This window comes from Mesoplodon densirostris, chromosome 3, assembly GCF_025265405.1.
Source record: "Mesoplodon densirostris isolate mMesDen1 chromosome 3, mMesDen1 primary haplotype, whole genome shotgun sequence".
Taxonomy (NCBI): domain Eukaryota; kingdom Metazoa; phylum Chordata; class Mammalia; order Artiodactyla; family Ziphiidae; genus Mesoplodon; species Mesoplodon densirostris.
The window spans coordinates 39,138,025-39,157,406 of NC_082663.1; the positions used below are offsets into that span (position 1 = coordinate 39,138,025).

A 19,382-nucleotide genomic window follows, 5' to 3' on the forward strand; every position below is an offset into this window, starting at 1 on the left:
AGATTGCTGGGTCATATGGTATTTCTATTTGTAGTTTTTTAAGGAATCTCCATACTGTTTTCCATAGTGGCTGTATCAATTTACATACCCACCAGCACTGCAAGAGGGTTCCCTTTTCTCCACACCCTCTCCAGCATTTATTGTTTCTAGATTTTTTGATGATGACCAGTCTGAAGTGTGTGAGATGATATCTCATTGTAGTTTTGATTAGCATTTCTCTAATGATTAATGATGTTGAGCATTCTTTCATGTGTTTGTTGGCAATCTGTATATCTTCTTTGGAGAAATGTCTACTTAGGTCTTCTGCCCATTTTTGGATTGGGTTGTTCGTTTTTTGTTATTCAGCTGCATGAGCTGCTTGTAAATTTTGGATATTAATCCTTTGTCAGTTGCTTCATTTGAAAATATTTTCTCCCATTCTGAGGGTTGTCTTTTGGTCTTGTTTATGGTTTCCTTCGCTGTGCAAAAGCTTTGAAGTTTCATTAGGTCTCATTTGTTTATTTTTGTTTTTACTTCCACTTCTCTAGGAGGTGGGTCAAAAACGACCTTGCTGTGATTTATGTCATAGAGGGTTCTGCCTATGATTTCCTCTAAGAGTTTGATAGTTTCTGGGCTTACATTTAGATCTTTAATCCAGTTTGAGCCTACTTTTGTGTATGGTGCTAGGGAGTGTCCTAATCTCATACTTTTACATGTACCTGTCCAGTTTTCCCAGCACCACTTATTGAAGAGGCTGTCTTTTCTCCACTGTTTATTCTTGCCTCCTTTATCAATGATAAGGTGATCAAATGTGCGTGGGTTTATCTCTGGGCTTTCTATCCTGTTCCATTGATCTATCTTTCTGTTTTTATGCCACCACAATACTGTCTTGATTACTGTACCTTTGCAGTATAGTCTGAAGTCAGGAGCCTGATTCCTCCAGCTTCGATTTTCATTCTCAAGATTTCTTTGGCTATTTAGGATCTTTTGTGTTTCCATAGAAATTGTGAAATTTTTTGTTCTAGTTCTGTGAAAAATGCCAGTGGTAGTATGATAGGCATTGCACTGAATCTGTAGATTGCTTTGGGTAGTAGAGTCATTTTCACAATGTTGAATCTTCCAATCCAAGAACATGGTATATCTCTCCATCTATTTGTATAATCTTTAATTTCTTTCTTCAGTGTCTTATAATTTTCTGCATACAGGTCTTTTGTCTCCTTAGGTAGGTTTATTCCTAGATACTTTATTCCTTTTGATGAAATGGTAAATGGGAGTGTTCTCTTAATTTCATTTTCAGATTTTCATCATTAGTGTATAGGAATGCCAGAGATTCCTATGCATTAATTTTGTATCCTGCTACTTTACCAAATTCATTGATTAGCTCTAGTAGTTTTCTGGTAGCATCTTTAGGATTCTCTATGTATAGTATCATGTCATCTGCAAAGAGCAAAAGCTTTACTTCTTCTTTTCCAATTTGGATTCCTTTATTTCTTTTTCTTCTCTGATTGCTGTGGCTAAAACTTCCAAAACTATGTTGAATAAGACTGGTGAGAGTGGGCAACCTTGTCTTCTTCCTGATCTTAGTGGAAATGCCTCCAGTTTTTCACCATTGAGGATGATGTTGGCTCTGGGTTTGTCATATATGGCCTTTATTATGTTGAGGAAAGTTCCCTCTATGCCTACTTTCTGCAGGGTTTTTATCATAAATGGGTGTTGAATTTTGTCGAAAGCTTTCTCTGCATCTATTGAGATGATCATATGGTTTTTCTCCTTCAATTTGTTAATATGGTGTATCACGTTGATTGATTTGCATATATTGAAGAATCCTTGCATTCCTGGAATAAACCCCTTGATCATGGTGTATGATCCTTTTAATGTACTGTTGGATTCTGTCTGCTAGTATTTTGTTGAGAATTTTGCATCTATGTTCAACAGTGATATTGGCCTGTAGTTTTCTTTCTTTGTGACATCTTTGTCTGGTTTTGGTATCAGGGTGATGATGGCCTCGTAGAATGAGTTTGGGAATGTTCCTCCCTCTGCTATATTTTGGAAGCATTTGAGAAGGATAGGTGTTAGCACTTCTCTAAAAGTTTGATAAAATTCGCCTGTGAAGTCATCTGGTCCTGGGCTTTTGTTTGTTGGAAGATTTTTTATCACAGTCTCAATTTCAGTGCTTGTGATTGGTCTGTTTATATTTTCTATTTCTTCCTGGTTCAGTCTTGGAAGGTTGTGCATTTCTAAGAATTTGTCCATTTCTTCCAGGTTGTCCATTTTATTGGCACAGAGTTGCTTGTAGTAATCTCTCATGATCTTTTTTATTTCTGCAGTGTCAGTTGTTACTTCTCCTTCTTCATTTCTAATTCTATTGATTTGAGTCTTCTCCCTTTTTTTCTTGATGAGTCTGGCTAATGGTTTATCAATTTTGTTTATCTTCTCAAAGAACAAGCTTTTAGTTTTATTGATCTTTGCTATCGTTTCCTTCATTTCTTTTTCATTTATTTCTGATCTGATCTTTAGGATTTCTTTCCTTCTGCTAACTTTGGGGTTTTTTTTGTTTTTCTTTCTCTAACTGCTTTAGGTGCAAGATTGGTTGTTTATTTGAGATGTTTCCTGTTTCTTAAGGTAGGATTGTATTGCTATATACTTCCCTCGTAGAACTGCTTTTGCTGCATCCCATAGGTTTTGGGTCATCTTGTCTGCATTGTCATTTGTCTCTAGGTATTTTTTGATTTCCTCTTTGATTTCTTCAGTGATCACTTCGTTATTAAGTAGTGTATTGTTTAGCCTCCATGTGTTTGTATTTTTTACAGATCTTTTCCTGTAATTGATATTTAGTCTCATAGTGTTGTGGTAGGAAAAGATATTTGATACAATTTCAATTCTCTTAAATTTACCAAGGCTTGATTTGTGACCCAAGATATGATCTATCCTGGAGAATGTTCCATGAGCACTTGAGAAAAATGTGTATTCTGTTGTTTTTGGATGGAATGTCCTATAAATATCAATAAAGTCCATAATGTTTAATGTATCATTTAAAGCTGGTGTTTTCTTATTTACTTTCATTTTGGATGATCTGTCCATTGGTGAAAGTGGGGTGTTAAAGTCCCCTACTATGAATGTGTTACTGTCGATTTCCCCTTTTATGGCTGTTAGTATTTGCCTTATGTATTGAGGTGCTCCTATGTTGGGTGCATAAATATTTACAATTGTTATATCTTCTTCCTGGATCGATTCCTTGATCATTATGTAGTGTCCTTCTTTGTCCCTTCTAATAGTCTTTATTTTAAAATCTATTTTGTCTGATATGAGAATTGCTACTCCAGCTTTCTTTTGATTTCCATTTGTATGGAATATCTTTTTCCATCCCCTTACTTTCAGTCTGTATATGTCCCTAGGTCTAAAGTGGATCTCTTGTAGACAGCATATATATGGGTTTTGTTTTTATATCCATTCAGCCAGTCTTTTGGTGGGAGCATTTAATCGATTTACATTTTAGATAATTATCGATATGTACGTTCCTATTCCCAATTTCTTAATTGTTTTGGGTTTGTTTTTGTAGGTCTTTTCCTTCTCTTGTGTTTCTTGCCGAGAGAAGTTCCTTTAGAATTTGTCGTAAAGGTGGTTTGGTGGTACTGAACTCTCTCAGCTTTTGCTTGTCTGTAAAGGTTTTAATTTCTCCATCAAATCTGAATGAGATCCTTGCTGGGTAGAGCAATCTTGGTTGTAGGTTTTTCTCCTTAATCACTTTCAATATTTCCTGCCACTCCCTTCTGGCTTTCAGAGTTTCTGCTGAAAGATCAGCTGTTAACCTTATGGGGATTCCCTTGTGTGTTATTTGTTGCTTTTCTCTTGCTGCTTTTAATATGTTTTTTTGTATTTAATTTTTGACAGTTTGATTAATATGTGTTTTCGAGTGTTTCTCCTTGGATTTATCCTGTGTGGGACTTTCTGTGCTTCCTGGACTTGATTAACTATTTCATTTCCCATATTATGGAAGTTTTCAACTATAATCTCTTCAAATATTTTCTCAGTCCGACCAGCAAGCTACAGTGCTGGACACCCTATGCCCAACAACTAGCAAGACAGGAACACAACCCCACTCATTAGCAGAGAGGCTGCCTAAATCCATAAGGCCACAGACACCCCACAATACACCACCAGACGTGGACCTGCCCAGTAGAAAGACAAGATTCAGCCTCATCCACCAGAACACAGGCACTCCTCCACTCCCTCAGGAAGCCTACACAACCCACTGAACCAACTTTATCCACTGGGGACAGACACCAAAAACAACAGGAACTACGAACCTGCAGCCTGCAAAAAGGAGACCCCAAACACAGTAAGATAAGCAAAATGAGAAGACAGAAAAACACAAAGCAGATGAAGGAGCAAGATAAAAACCCCCCAGACCTAAGAAATGAAGAGGAAATAGGCAGTCTACCTGAAGAAGAATTCAGAATAATGATAGTAAATATATTCAAAATATTGGAAATAGAATAGAGAAAGTGCAAGAAACATTTAAGAAGGACCTAGAAGAATGAAAGAGGAAACAAGCAACAATGAACAACACAATAAATGAAATTAAAAATACTCTAGAAGGGGGCTTCCCTGGTGGTGCAGTGGTTGAGAGTCCGCCTGCCAATGCCGGGCACACAGGTTCATGCCCCAGTCCGGGAAGATCCCACATGCTGCAGAGTGGCTAGGCCTGTGAGCTATGGCCACTGAGCCTGTGCGTCCGGAGCCTGTGCTCCGCAATGGCAGTGGCCACAACAGTGAGAGGCCTGCGTACCGCAAAAAAAAAAAAAAAAAAAAAAACAACTCTGGAAGGGATCAATAGCAGAATAACTGAGGCAGAAGAACGGATAAGTGACCTGGAAGATAAAATAGTGGAAATAACTACCTCAGTGCAGAATAAAGAAAAAAGAATGAAAAGAACTGAAGACAGTCTCAGAGACCTCTGGGACAACATTAAGTACAACAACATTCGAATTTTAGGGGTCCCAGAAGAAGAAGAGAAAAAGAAAGGGACTGAGAAATTATTTGATACATTTGAAATGATATCTGATTTTTATTACATTTCATTTTTTAACTGTTTGTTACAATACAATTGATTTTTGAATACTGATTTTATATACAGAAAACTCACTAGATCACCTGATTCATACTGATAATTCATGCTTATCTTCTTTTGCATTTGTAAGTAGATAACAATTGCATTGCTTTGTATGTAGTCTTTTTTAAAATTTCATAAAAATGGCATTTGACTGCAGTTATGAGATCATCTCCCCTGGATAATTATTAAATCTATGTTAAATTTCTTCACTGCCTTTTTAAAACCATTTTTCTTTTCTTTTTTTTAAATATGAAACACTTCATGAATTTGCATGTTATCCTTGGGCAGGGGCCATGCTAATCCTCCTTATCATTCCAATTTTAGTATATATGCTGCAGAAGTGAGCACATAAAACCATTTTTCTTATATTGATTTAAATCTACCACTTATTAAGGTCATTTCAGATATATATTGTTCCCAAATTCACAAGGGTTGTAAATAAAGCCACTTCCACTCTCAAAAGAATAAGCTGGGGAAATACACAAATGAGTTCAACACCCAAGCCATTTCAAAAGCAGGTTGACATCTTGGCCTTGGGAATAAATGGAATCAGGGAGCACAGTCCTGTAAAGGTTCTATCTCTGTCTCCTCTGATCCCTTCTTCATGTGTGTCTCACACTGTTCACTCTCTCATGAGTACTCCTCTCCACTGTCCTCAAGGTAGAAAACAAAGCCACAACAGCTCAAAGGTGTTCACTTTTTTCATCAGCCACACATTAAGACATCTTACACTACAAATCCCAAGTCCAAATATTTTTCAGAAAAGTCACAGTAATCAAATTTGTACTGGAGGCTTAATCATGGACCAATCAAATGTGGCTAAAAGACAGGTTACTGTGTTTGACTCAGTTTAAGACAAGTGTTAAACTTAGACCAAACAACTGTGGCTGGGAATCACACTGCAATGTAAGAGTTTTCTGTGCACTTTTCTAAATGCACAGATATTCCACAGGCCTGAACTACCACAATGAGCCTGAATAAGTTGCATACACATTTTTTTAAGTTTATACCTTGATTAGGCACATCTCTTCCTCAGTATTAATCTATTATTTTCTATTACTCAAGATTTATAGGCAATATTTAGATATAGTTCAACACTGTTGTTAATATGTATGTGTGCACAAAAGATTTTTTTTTCCAGTGTCTCTTTTTGTGGCATATTTTTTTCAGCTTCTGCTGATTGGGAAAAAATATTTATTTGAAACTCACTTCTTTTTATCAGTCCCAATATATACAAAGAGAGGATCTTTTATTAAACCACAAAAAGCTAGACTACACAGTGGTTCCTTTCATTATAATACTGCACACTCAGAAGAAATATCAGTTCAGGAAAAGCAAAAGCAATATGGTATGTCTCCCAAGAGCACTCCCCAGTAACTACATGCAATAGTCTGTCTCAAAGTCTGCTTCCAGGAAACTCAACCTAACACAGCAGATTCCATTCAGAAACTACAAAAAAATGTCCTCAAATTTTTCCCTCTACAAATGGAGATCTTTCACTCCCAGAACCACCTTCACCTTCTCTAGTCTCTATTCCCTCATTCCAAACTCCTCCATCCCCTAGTCCAATCCACTGTGAAATTTGTCTCTGTGATTTCTCCTTCCTCACTAGGTCAGAGTCCTCAGAAAGAGACTCTGAGATAAAGATTCACATGAAAGTGATTTTTTAGAGAAGATCCTCAACATGGGAGTGTGGAAAACATTCTGGGAAGGGAAGGACTCCAAGGAAGGGAGAAATCTCAGTAAAAGTTTCAGGGAGAGTCACTTTGGCTCAATCCCACAGACAACTCTGCAGGCAGTGTCAGTCTGGGGCAAGAATGCTGGAGTATTTACAGGCTGCAACATCACTGCTTAAAGGTTAAGTGGGGAGGATGTCACTTCCCAGGCACTTCTGTCCTCCAGGTGCACAAGCAAAATAGTTTCCATCAGCCTGAGGTCAACCCCCAACAGAGCCCTAGGAGCTGGCCTGAAAGCACATTGGGAGTCCAGGAGCACAAAAATGATAAAGGGATCCAGGAGGATATGAGAGGAATGCAATTGGGCTACAAATCTAGCCTATTCTCTTCCACCTGCAGATCAATGTCCTTTCCAAAGCAAGTAAATTCAGCCCTCTAGGTGCTTCTCTATTCACCTCTCATCTATAATGCTACTTCTGCCTCAGAATAGCATAGGAATTGAACAGATTCAGAGCTCTCCTTAGTAAGAGAGATTTCTCCTTTCCTTAGTGTTAGGAAAGGGATAAGACTTTTAAAATCACATTTACACAAACTTCAGTCTGTTCCATAAAGTTTCTGATTAATTGGAAATTCAATAGATGTCTAAGTGAAATGGAAAAGAGGTGTTGTTTTCTGGTCATTTCAGGGTAGAACCAAATAGAAATGTATGTTGGCCTTGATTAGCTGATTGTAATAGGGTAGCATGTTTTGATGGGGATTACCCATATAATTATCTAGAATTTCTACTTAAATTTCTTTCTACAATTTAACCTTAGTGTATGAACTTATCTACCCCAACCCTAAAAATAATAATAATAATAAAGAGTAGTAATGAAAAGTAAAGATCAGCAATGACAAGTTATAGAAAAAAACTAATTACTTCAATTTGAAGTAAAAGTCCACTTCCACAATACTAGAGGATATCATTCAATTTTGTCTTCTAGCTTTTCTTTTGAAAAGAGGAGAAACGTAATAAAATAATACCTAATTTTAAAATCCTGAAGTGAAAGGAGCTAAGATAAAAGTTGTTTTCCTTTAATGAGAACAGCATGGCTAAAAACAGCTCTTTTCTATTCACTTCTCTAAAACATTCTACTACATAAAACCTGGAATCTTACTTTTATTTAAAAGATAAAGTGAAAACATTTTTTAACAGTACCCAGAAAAAGAAAGTGAGAGTGTAATTCTTAATGTGATATTTACCAGTTTATTACTGAAAAAATTTCCAGCCACCTGGATTCTAGTCTTGCTTCTGCCACTAAATAGCTACATGAGCTTAGACAAGTCACTTTAACTTCTCTAAGCCTCAGTGTTCTCAATAATATGATGAGTTGGACTAAACAGTATTGAAGATCATTTTCAAGACTTTAAAGAGTATGAAATATAATATATGGCTGTAACATAATGAGTCTGATTTTTAACAAATACCTAGGAATTTTAAAAACTCAAAAGTTCCTGTTTTTTAATATTGGTATGTAGAAAAACATACACTCATTCTGTTGATTTTGCTATTATACAAAATATTCTTTAATGGGGTAGGTCTTGTTTTATGAGAATTTTATTTGCTATACAAAGAAACAAGTTTGACTAATTTAAATATATATTTTTCTTTTAAAACAAATGACGTGATGTAGCTTACTAAACTACTGCATTCACCAAAATTAACTCGGAATGAATTTTACTTATTTCAAAGAGTAACATCCATCCTCGGTGAATTAAGCTCTGCTACACTCAAAATAGCCAAAAATATTTACTACCAGTAAACGATAATTCCAAAAGCAGAATTAAAAAAAAATATTGGCACTATCCTTGGCCTAAATTATTATATCAAAAGGAGAGAGGCATCCTTCAGGGCATCCCCTCCCAGGAAGGGAAGCTCCTCCTTGAATGGGGGTTGAGTCTCCCACTTCCTCTCAGCAGGGCTGGCCCAGAGGTATTGTGAAATGAACGAATCCTAGATGCCTCTGCCCAACATACACTCCAGCCCAAAGACCCAGAGTCCACACAACCAGTCTCCTGTTAAACCCCAAGGGCAGCCAATGAGGGCAGGTCCTTCTATATACCAACCATTTAGTTACCCAGAAAGTAGAAAAACTCACTCCATCCACACACTGAACGCAAAGGTGAAAAAGCCTGAACTCAAGTGTTTGGAAGCCCTGAAAAATAATGAGTATGAGTGCTGGAGATACCTGGGTAGCTAGAATAGCAATAGCCTAGAATGAAACCCCACTAGGCTTGCCTTACCTACATCTGACCTACACTACTACTTCTTAATATGATTCTTTTGGTTAATTTATTTTTTTAATTTATAGTTTTACTTATACTACCATAAAAGGGTTTGACATGCTACTTATATTTCCTAACCTACATTAAGATAAATAGATATTATAATAAAAAGCATTCATCCTTGAGGTCATCTGAAGGATCCCCACCCCATCTGGGAAGGTGGGAAGGAGGCTCAAGAGGGATGGGATATGGGGATATATGTATACATATAGCTGATTCACTTTGTTATACAGCAGAAGCTAACATAACATGTAAAGAAATTATACTCCAACAAAGATGTTAAAAAAAAAAAAAGGAGATGGAGGTAAATTGGGGATTAAATAAAATGCATTACTTTATGCTTACAACTTATTCTTTTTATTCCTCAGTATTTGGTTAGGTTGCTGTGAAGGTTAATTTTATGTGTCAACTGGACTGGGTCATAACGTGCCCAGATATTTGACAAACATTATACTGGGTATTTCTGTAAAGGTGTGTATGGATGAGATTAACATTTAAAGCAGTAGACTGAATAATGCCGCAGATTGCTCTCCAGAATATGGGTGGGCCTCATCCAATCAGCTAAAAGCCTGAATAGAACAATAGGCTGATCCTCCCCTGAATAAGAGAGATTTTTTTCCTCACTGATGGCCTTTGAACTGGCACATCACTTCTTCCTGCTTTCTACAGTAGCTTCCCGCCTTCAGACTGGAACTGGGAAAGCAGCTCTGCAAATTCTGAACTCAGCTGCTCTCATTATTGCATAAGCCAATTTCTTATTTTAAATCTCTCCATATGGAGGCATATAAATATAGATGATTATATATGGCTATAAATTTAGATTTAGATATTGATATCCTATTGGTTTTATTTCTCTGGAGAACCCTAGCTAATACAGTTACAACTGTAAGTGGGATAGTGAATATATTATGTATTTGAAATTTTTTTATTTTGAAAAATATCATGGGAAGTTAAAAGGTAGTACAGAGAATGCCTTTGTATGATACTTTTTCACCCAGTTTTCCCAGTGATTACATCTTACATAATTATAGTACAATATTAAAGCAAGAATTTTGATATTGGACAGTGTGTGTATATAATTCTAGGTTTTTTTGTCACGTGCAGATAATGTAATCACTACCATTATCAAGATATAGAACTGTTCCATCATCACAAAGATTACTCTTGACTTCCGGGTAAGATGGCGGAAGAGTAAGACGCGGAGATCACCTTCCTCCCCACAGATACACCAGAAATACAGCTACACGTGGAACAACTCCTACAGAACACCTACTGAACGCTGGCAGAAGACCCCAGACCTCCAAAAAGGCAAGAAACTCCCCACATACCTGGGTAGGGCAAAGCAGAGAGATGCCCGCACAGAGGAGCGGTGCCGAGCGGCACTCACCAGCCCGAGAGGCTTGTCTGCTCCCCCGCCAGGGCGGGCGGCGCTGGAGCTGAGGCTCGGGCTTCGGTCAGAGCGCAGGGAGAGGACTGGGGCTGGCGGCAAGAACTCAGCCTGAAGGGGGCTAATGTGCCACAGCTAGCCGGGAGGGAGTCCGGGAAAACTCTGGAGCTGCCGAAGAGGCAGGAGACTTTTTCTTCCCTCTTGGTTTCCTGGTGCGCGAGGAGAGGGGATTAAGAGCGCCACGTAAAGGAGCTCCAGAGAAGGGCGCGAGTCGCGGCTGAAAGCGCGGAGCCCAGAGACGGGCGTGGGACGCTGGGGCTGCTGCTGCCACCGACAAGAAGCCTGTGTGCGAGCGCAGGTCACTGTCCACACCGCCCTTCCGGGAGCCTGTGCAGCCTGCCACTGCCGGGGTCCCGGGATCCAGGGGCGGCTTCCCTGGGAGAACGCACGGCGCGCCTCGGGCTGGTGCAACGTCACGCCGACCTCTGCCGCTGCAGGCTCGCCCCGCACTCCGTGCCCCTCCCTCCCGCCCGGCCTGAGTGAGCCAGAGTCCCCGAAGAGGCTGCTCCTTTAACCCTGTCCTGTCTGAGCGAAGAACAGATGCCCTCCGGCGACCTACACGCAGAGGCGGGCCCAAATCCAAAGCTGAGACCCAGGAGCTGTGACAACAAAGAAGAGAAAGGGAAACCTCTCCCAGCAGCCTCAGAAGCAGCGGATTAAAGCTCCACAATCAACTTGATGTACCCTGCATCTGTGGAATACATGAATAGACAACAAATCATCCCAAATTGAGGAGCCAGGAGTCAGTGCTGTGCCTCTGAGGTGGGAGAGCCAACTTCAGGACACTGGTCCACAAGAGACCTCCCAGCTCCACATAATATCAAACGGCGAAAATCTTCCAGAGATCTCCATCCCAACAGCAGCACCCAGCTTCACTCAACGACCAGCAAGCTACAGTGCTGGACACCCTATGCCAAACAACTAGCAAGACAGGAACACAACGCCACCCATTAGCAGAGAGGTGGCCTAAAATCATAAAAAGTCCGCAGACACCCCAAAACACACCACCAGACGTGGACCTGCCCACCAGAAAGACAAGATCCAGCCTCATCCACCAGAACACAGGCAGTAGTCCCCTCCACCAAGAAGCCTACACAACCCACTAAACCAACCTTAGCCACTGGGGACAGACACCAAAAACAACGGGAACTACGAACCTGCAGCCTGCAAAAAGGAGACCCCAAACACAGTAACATAAGCAAAATGAGAAGACAGAAAAACACACAGCAGGAGAAGGAGCAAGATAAAAACCCACCAGACCTAACAAATGAAGAGGTAATAGGCAGTCTACCTGAAAAAGAATTCAGAATAATGATGGTAAAGATGATCCAAAATCTTGGAAATAGAATAGACAAAATGCAAGAAACAGTTAACAAGGACCTAGAAGAACTAAAGATGAATCAAGCATCAATTAAAAACACAATAAATGAAATGAAAAATACTCTAGATGGGATCAATAGCAGAATAACTGAGGCAGAAGAACGGATAAGTGAGGTGGAAGATAACATAGTGGAAATAACTGCTGCAGAGCAAAATAAAGAAAAAAGAATGAAAAGAACAGAGGACAGTCTCAGAGACCTCTGGGACAACATTAAACGCACCAACATTCGAATTATAGGGGTTCCAGAAGAAGAAGAGAAAAAGAAAGGGACTGAGAAAATATTTGAAGAGATTATAGTTGAAAACTTCCCTAATATGGGAAAGGAAATAGTTAATCAAGTCCAGGAGGCACAGAGAGTCCCATACAGAATAAATCCAAGGAGAAATACACCAAAACACATATTAATCAAACTGTCAAAAATTAAACACAAAGAAATCATATTAAAAGCAGCAAGGCAAAAACAACAAATAACACACAAGGGAATCCCCATCAGGATAACAGCTGATCTCTCAGCAGAAACTCTACAAGCCAGAAGGGAGTGGCAGGACATAATTAAAGTGATGAAGGAGAAAAACCTGCAACCAAGATTACTCTACCCAGCAAGGATCTCATTCAGATTTGATGGAGAAATTAAAACCTTTACAGACAAGCAAAAGCTGAGAGAGTTCAGCACCACCAAACCAGCTTTACAACAAATGCTAAAGGAACTTCTCTAGGCAAGAAACACAACAGAAGGAAAACAACTACAATAACGAACCCAAAACAATTAAGAAAATGGGAATAGGAACATACATATGGATAATTACCTTAAATGTAAATGGACTAAATGCTCCCACCAAAAGACACAGACTGGCTGAATGGATACAAAAACAAGACCCATATATATGCTGTCTACAAGAGACCCACTTCAGACCTAGAGACACATACAGACTGAAAGTAAGGGGATGGAAAAAGATATTCCATGCAAATGGAAACCAAAAGAAAGCTGGAGTAGCAATTCTCATATCAGACAAAATAGACTTTAAAATAAAGACTACTAGAAGAGACAAAGAAGGACGCTACATAATGATCAAGGGATCAATCCAAGAAGAAGATATAACAATTGTAAATATTTATGCACCAAACATAGGAGCACCCCAATACATAAGGGAAATATTAACAGCCATAAAAGGAGAAATCGACAGTAACACAATCATAGTAGGGGACTTTAACACCCCACTTTCACCAATGGACAGGTCATCCAAAATGAAAATAAATAAGGAAACACAAGCTTTAAATGATACATTAAAGAAGATGGACTTAATTGATATTTATAGGACATTCCATCCAAAAACAACAGAATACACATTTTTCTCAAGTGCTCATGGAACATTCTCCAGGATAGATCATATCTTGGGTCACAAATCAAGCCTTGGTAAATTTAAGAAAATTGAAATTGTATCAAGTATCTTTTCCGACCACAATGCTATGAGACTAGACATCAATTACAGGAAAAGAGCTGTAAAACATACAAACACATGGAGGCTAAACAATACACTACTTAATAACGAAGTGATCACTGAAGAAATCAAAGAGGAAATTAAAAAATACCTAGAAACAAATGACAATGGAGACACGACGACCCAAAACCTATGGGATGCAGCAAAAGCAGTTCTAAGAGGGAAGTTTATGGCAATACAATCCCACCTTAAGAAACAGGAAATATCTCGAATAAACAACCTAACCTTGCACCTAAAGCAATTAGAGAAAGAAGAACAAAAACATCCCAAAGTTAGCAGAAGGAAAGAAATCATAAAAATCAGATCAGAAATAAATGAAAAGGAAATGAAGGAAACGATAGCAAAGATCAATAAAACTAAAAGCTGGTTCTTTGAGAAGATAAACAAAATTGATAAACCATTAGCCAGACTCATCAAGAAAAAAAGGGAGAAGACTCAAATCAATAGAATTAGAAATGAAAAAGGAGAAGTAACAACTGACACTGCAGAAATACAAAAGATCATGAGAGATTACTATAAGCAACTCTATGCCAATAAAATGGACAACCTGGAAGAAATGGACAAATTCTTAGAAATGCACAACCTGCCAAGACTGAATCAGGAAGAAATAGAAAATATGAACAGACCAATCACAAGCACTGAAATTGAAACTGTGATCAAAAATCTTCCAACAGGGGCTTCCCTGGTGGCGCAGTGGTTGAGAGTTCGCCTGCCGATGCAGGGGACACGGGTTCGTGCCCCGGTCTGGGAGGATCCCACATGCCGCGGAGCGGCTGGCCCCATGAGCCATGGACGTTGAGCCTGCGCGTCTGGAGCCTGTGCTCCGCAACGGGAGAGTCCACAACAGTGAGAGGCCCACGTATAGCCAAAAAAAAAAAAAAAAAAATCTTCCAACAAACAAAAGCCCAGTACCAGATGGCTTCACAGGCGAATTCTATCAAGCATTTAGAGAAGAGCTAACACGTATCCTTCTCAAAACTCCTCCAAAATATAGCAGAGGGAGGAACACTTCCAAAGTCATTCTACGAGGCCACCATCACCTTGATACCAAAACCAGACAAGGATGTCACAAAGAAAGAAAACTACAGGCCAATATCAGTGATGAACATAGATGCAAAAATCCTCAACAAAATACTAGCAAACAGAATCCAACAGCACATTAAAAGGATCATACACCATGATCAAGTGGGGTTTATTCCAGGAATGCAAGGATTCTTCAATATATGCAAATCAATCAATGTGATACACCATATTAACAAACTGAAGGAGAAAAACCATATGATCATCTCAATAGATGCAGAGAAAGCTTTTGACAAAATTCAACACCCATTTATGATAAAAACCCTGCAGAAAGTAGGCATAGAGGGAACTTTCCTCAACATAATAAAGGCCATATATGACAAACCCACAGCCAGCATCGTCCTCAATGGTGCAAAACTGAAACCATTTCCACTAAGATCAGGAACAAGACAAGGTTGCCCACTCTCACCACTCTTATTCAACATAGTTTTGGAAGTTTTAGCCACAGCAATCAGAGAAGAAAAGGAAATAAAAGGAATCCAAATGGGAAAAGAAGAAGTAAAGCTGTCACTGTTTGCAGATGACATGATACTATACATAGAGAATCCTAAAGATGCTACCAGAAAACTACTAGAGCTAATCAATGAATTTGGTAAAGTTGCAGGATACAAAATTAATGCACAGAAATCTCTGGCATTCCTATATACTAATGATGAAAAATCTGAAAGTGAAATCAAGGAAACACTCCCATTTACCATTGCAACAAAAAGAATAAAATATCTAGGAATAAACCTACCTAAGGTGACAAAAGACCTGTATGCAGAAAATTATAAGACACTGATGAAAGAAATTAAAGATGATACAAATAGATGGAGAGATGTACCATGTTCTTGGATTGGAAGAATCAACATTGTGAAAATGACTCTACTACCCAAAGCAATCTACAGATTCAATGCAATCCCTATCAAACTACCAATGGCATTTTTCACAGAACTAGAACAAAAAATTTCACAATTTGTATGGAAACACAAAAGACCCCGAATAGCCAAAGCAATCTTGAGAGCGAAAAACGGAGCTGGAGGAATCAGGCTCCCTGACTTCAGACTATACTACAAAGCTACAGTAATCAAGACAGTGTGGTACTGGCACAAAAACAAAAAGATAGATCAATGGAACAGGATAGAAAGCCCAGAGATAAACCCACGCACATATGGTCACCTTATCTTTGATAAAGGAGGCAGGAATGTACAGTGGAGAAAGGACAGTCTCTTCAATAAGTGGTGCTGGGAAAACTGGACAGGGACATGTAAAAGTATGAGATTAGATCACTCCCTAACACCATACACAAAAATTAGCTCAAAATGGATTAAAGACCTAAATGTAAGGCCAGACACTATCAAACTCCTAGAGGAAAACATAGGCAGAACACTCTATGACATAAATCACAGCAAGATCCTTTTTGACCCACTTCCTAGAGAAATGGAAATAAAGACAAAAATAAACACATGGGACCTAATGAAACTTCAAAGCTTTTGCACAGCAAAGGAAACCATAAACAAGACGAAAAGACAACCCTCAGAATGGGAGAAAATATTTGCAAATGAAGCAACTGACAAAGGATTAATCTCCAAAATTTATAAGCAGCTCATGCAGCTCAATAGCAAAAAAACAAACAACCCAATCCAAAAATGGGCAGAAGACCTAAATAGACATTTATCCACAGAAGATATACAGACAGCCAACAAACACATGAAAGGATGCTCAACATCTTTACTCATTAGAGAAATGCAAATCAAAACTACAATGAGATATCATCTCACACCAGTCAGAATGGCCATCACCAAAAAATCTAGAAACAATAAATGCTGGAGAGGGTGTGGAAAAAAGGGAACACTCTTGCACTGCTGGTGGGAATGTGAATTGGTATAGCCACTATGGAGAACGGTATGGAGGTTCCTTAAAAAACTACAAATAGAACTACCATATGACCCAGCAATCCCACTACTGGGCATATACCCTGAGAAAACCATAATTCAAAAAGAGACATGTACCAAAATGTTCATAGCAGCCCTATTTACAATAGCCCGGAGATGGAAACAACCTAAGTGTCCATCATCGGATGAATGGATAAAGAAGATGTGGCACATATATACAATGGAATATTACTCAGCCATAAAAAGAAATGAAATTCAGCTATTTGTAATGAGGTGGATGGACCTAGAGTCTGTCATACAGAGTGAAGTAAGTCAGAAAGAGAAAGACAAATACTGTATGCTGACACATATATATGGAATTTAAGAAAAAAATGTCATCAAGAACATAGGGTTAAGACAGGAATAAAGACACAGACCTACTAGAGCATGGACTTGAGGATATGGGGAGGGGGAAGGGTAAGCTGTGACAAAGTGAAAGAGTGGCATGGACATATATACACTACCAAACGTAAGGTAGATGGCTAGTGGGAAGCAGCCGCATAGCACAGGGAGATCAGCTCGGTTCTTTGTGACCGCCTGGAGGGGTGGGATAGGGAGGGTGGGAGGGAGACGCAAAAGGGAGGGGATATGGGAACATATGTATATGTATAACTGATTAAATTTGTAAAAAAATAAATAAATAAATAAAATAAAATAAAATAATATAAAATAAAATTGAAAAAAAAAAAAAAAGATTACTCTTGTGCTACCCTCTTATAATAACATCCATCCAGTTTTATTCCTCCCTCCCTAGCCCCTGGTGACAGCTAATCTGTTTTCCATCTCTATAATATTATCATTTCAAAAATATATATATATAAATGAAATTAAAGAATATATGACCTTTTGAGATTGGCTTTTTTCATACAACATAGTACTCTTGAAATTCTTCCAAATTGTAGGTTTCAGTTGTTTGTTGCATTTTATTACTGAGTAGCATCTATGGTGCAAATGTACCACAGTTTGTTTAACAAGTCACCTATTGAGGGACTTTTTGGTTGTTTCCAGTTTTTTATTATTACAAATAAAGCTGCTTTGAATAATTGTGTTCATGTCTGTGTGTGGACATAAGTTTGCTTTTTTCTGGGGCAAACGACAAATAGTGCAATTGCTGGGTTGTATGGTAAGTACATGTATTTTTTTTTAAGAAACTGCCAAAATATTTTCCAAAGTGGCTGCAACATTATACATCTCCACTAGCAATGTATGAGTGATCCAGTTCCTCCACATACTCACTAGTAGTTGGTATTGTCACTATTTTTATTTTAATTTTTCTAATGGGTGTGTGGTGATATTTCATAGTGATCTAAATTTCATTTTTCCTAATGGGTAGTGAGTTCAGACATCTTTTAATATCTTTATTTGCTATCTGTATATTCTCTTCAGTGAAATGAAACTTCATGTTTCTTGCCCGTTTTTAAAATGTATTGTTTTGTCTTTTTATACCTGAGTTTTGAGAGTCATGTATATATTCTGGATATGAGTCCTTTGTCAACTATATGGTATACACATGTTTTTACCAATGAGTAGTTTTTATTTTTATTCTCTTAATCAGGTCACTCAGAGAGCACAAATTTTTGAGTTTTTTTAAAGTCCACTTTATTTTTTTTATTATTATTTTTTTTAATAGAATGTGCTTTTGGTGCCATGCTTAAAAACTCTTCCACATGCCTTGGGTCCAAAGATGTTCTCATATGTTATCTTCTAGAAGTTTTATAATTTTACTTCTTGCACTTACATCTAGGAGTTATTCTTTGGTAAAAGGTGTGAGGTTTAAATCAAAGTTTATTTTTTTGCCCATAGACATGCAATTATTCCAACTCCATTTGTTGAAAATACTAGCCTTCTTCCATTTAATTGTTTTTGTGCCTTTGTCAAAAACTTGTGGGTAACAATTTTATGGGGTTATGTCTGGGTTTTCTATTTGGTTCCATAGATTTATGGATCTGTTCCTCCACTAATATGACACAGTCTTGACTACTGTATCTATACAATGCCTTGATAACTCCAATTTTAATCTTCTTTTTCAAAATTATTTTAGTTTTTCTTTTCATATAAATTTTTAAATAATCTTGTTTATAATACTGAGATTTTGGTAGGAATTATGTTAACCATTTTTTACCAATTTAGGGAGATGTTTACCAATTTGGGGAGATGTTGAGATCTTTACCATGTTGAGTATTCCAATCTATGAACACGGTATATCTCTTCATTTATTTATATAGATCTTCTTTGATTTCTTTTTCATCAGTATTTGGTAGTTTTCAGCACACAAGTCATGTTTTTGCAAATTTCTCTTTTTGAGCAATTATAAATGATACTGTAATTTTTATTTCAGGTTTCACATGTTCATTGCTAGAAATAAAAAATATAATTGATTTTTGTGTGTATATTTTATATCCTATGGCCTTGAACTGGCTTACCAGGTATGAGTTTTTTATACAATCCTTTGGATTTTCTATGTAGAAATTTGTCATCTACAAATAGGGAGAGTTTTATTTCTTTTTTTTTCTGACCCGTGTGCCTTTTATTGCCTTTTCTTGCTTTATGGTCCTGGCTAGAACTTCCCAGTAATACGTTGAATAGCAGTGGCGACAGCACACATTCTTGCCTTGTTCCCACGTTTAGGGGAAAGCACTCCATCTTTTACAATTAAATATAATGTTAGCTTTAAGATTTTTATATATATTTTTATCAAGCTGAGGAAGTTCTCCTGTTTTTCTACTTTTTTGAGACTTTTTATCATGAGAGGGTGTTAAATTTTATCAAATGCTCTCTGTGCCTCAATTGATATGGTCATGTGATGCCACTTTTTTAGCCTGTTAATATGATGAAGTACATTCCTTGATTTAAAGTATTGAATCATATTTGCATCTCTGAAATGAACCTCACTTGGTCATGGTGTTTAATTCTTCTTATATGTTGCTGAATTCTATTTGCCAATATTGTGTTAAGAAGTTTTACATCTA

At 37.9% G+C, this 19,382-nt stretch overlaps 1 non-coding gene across 1 annotated transcript; it reads right to left on the reverse strand.

Moving 5' to 3' along the window:
- Positions 1–5,335: 5,335 nt before the first annotated feature.
- Positions 5,336–5,440, reverse strand: LOC132487251 (U6 spliceosomal RNA). The gene has a single exon (XR_009531549.1). It is a non-coding gene; the product is annotated as a U6 spliceosomal RNA (small nuclear RNA).
- Positions 5,441–19,382: the final 13,942 nt, after the last annotated feature.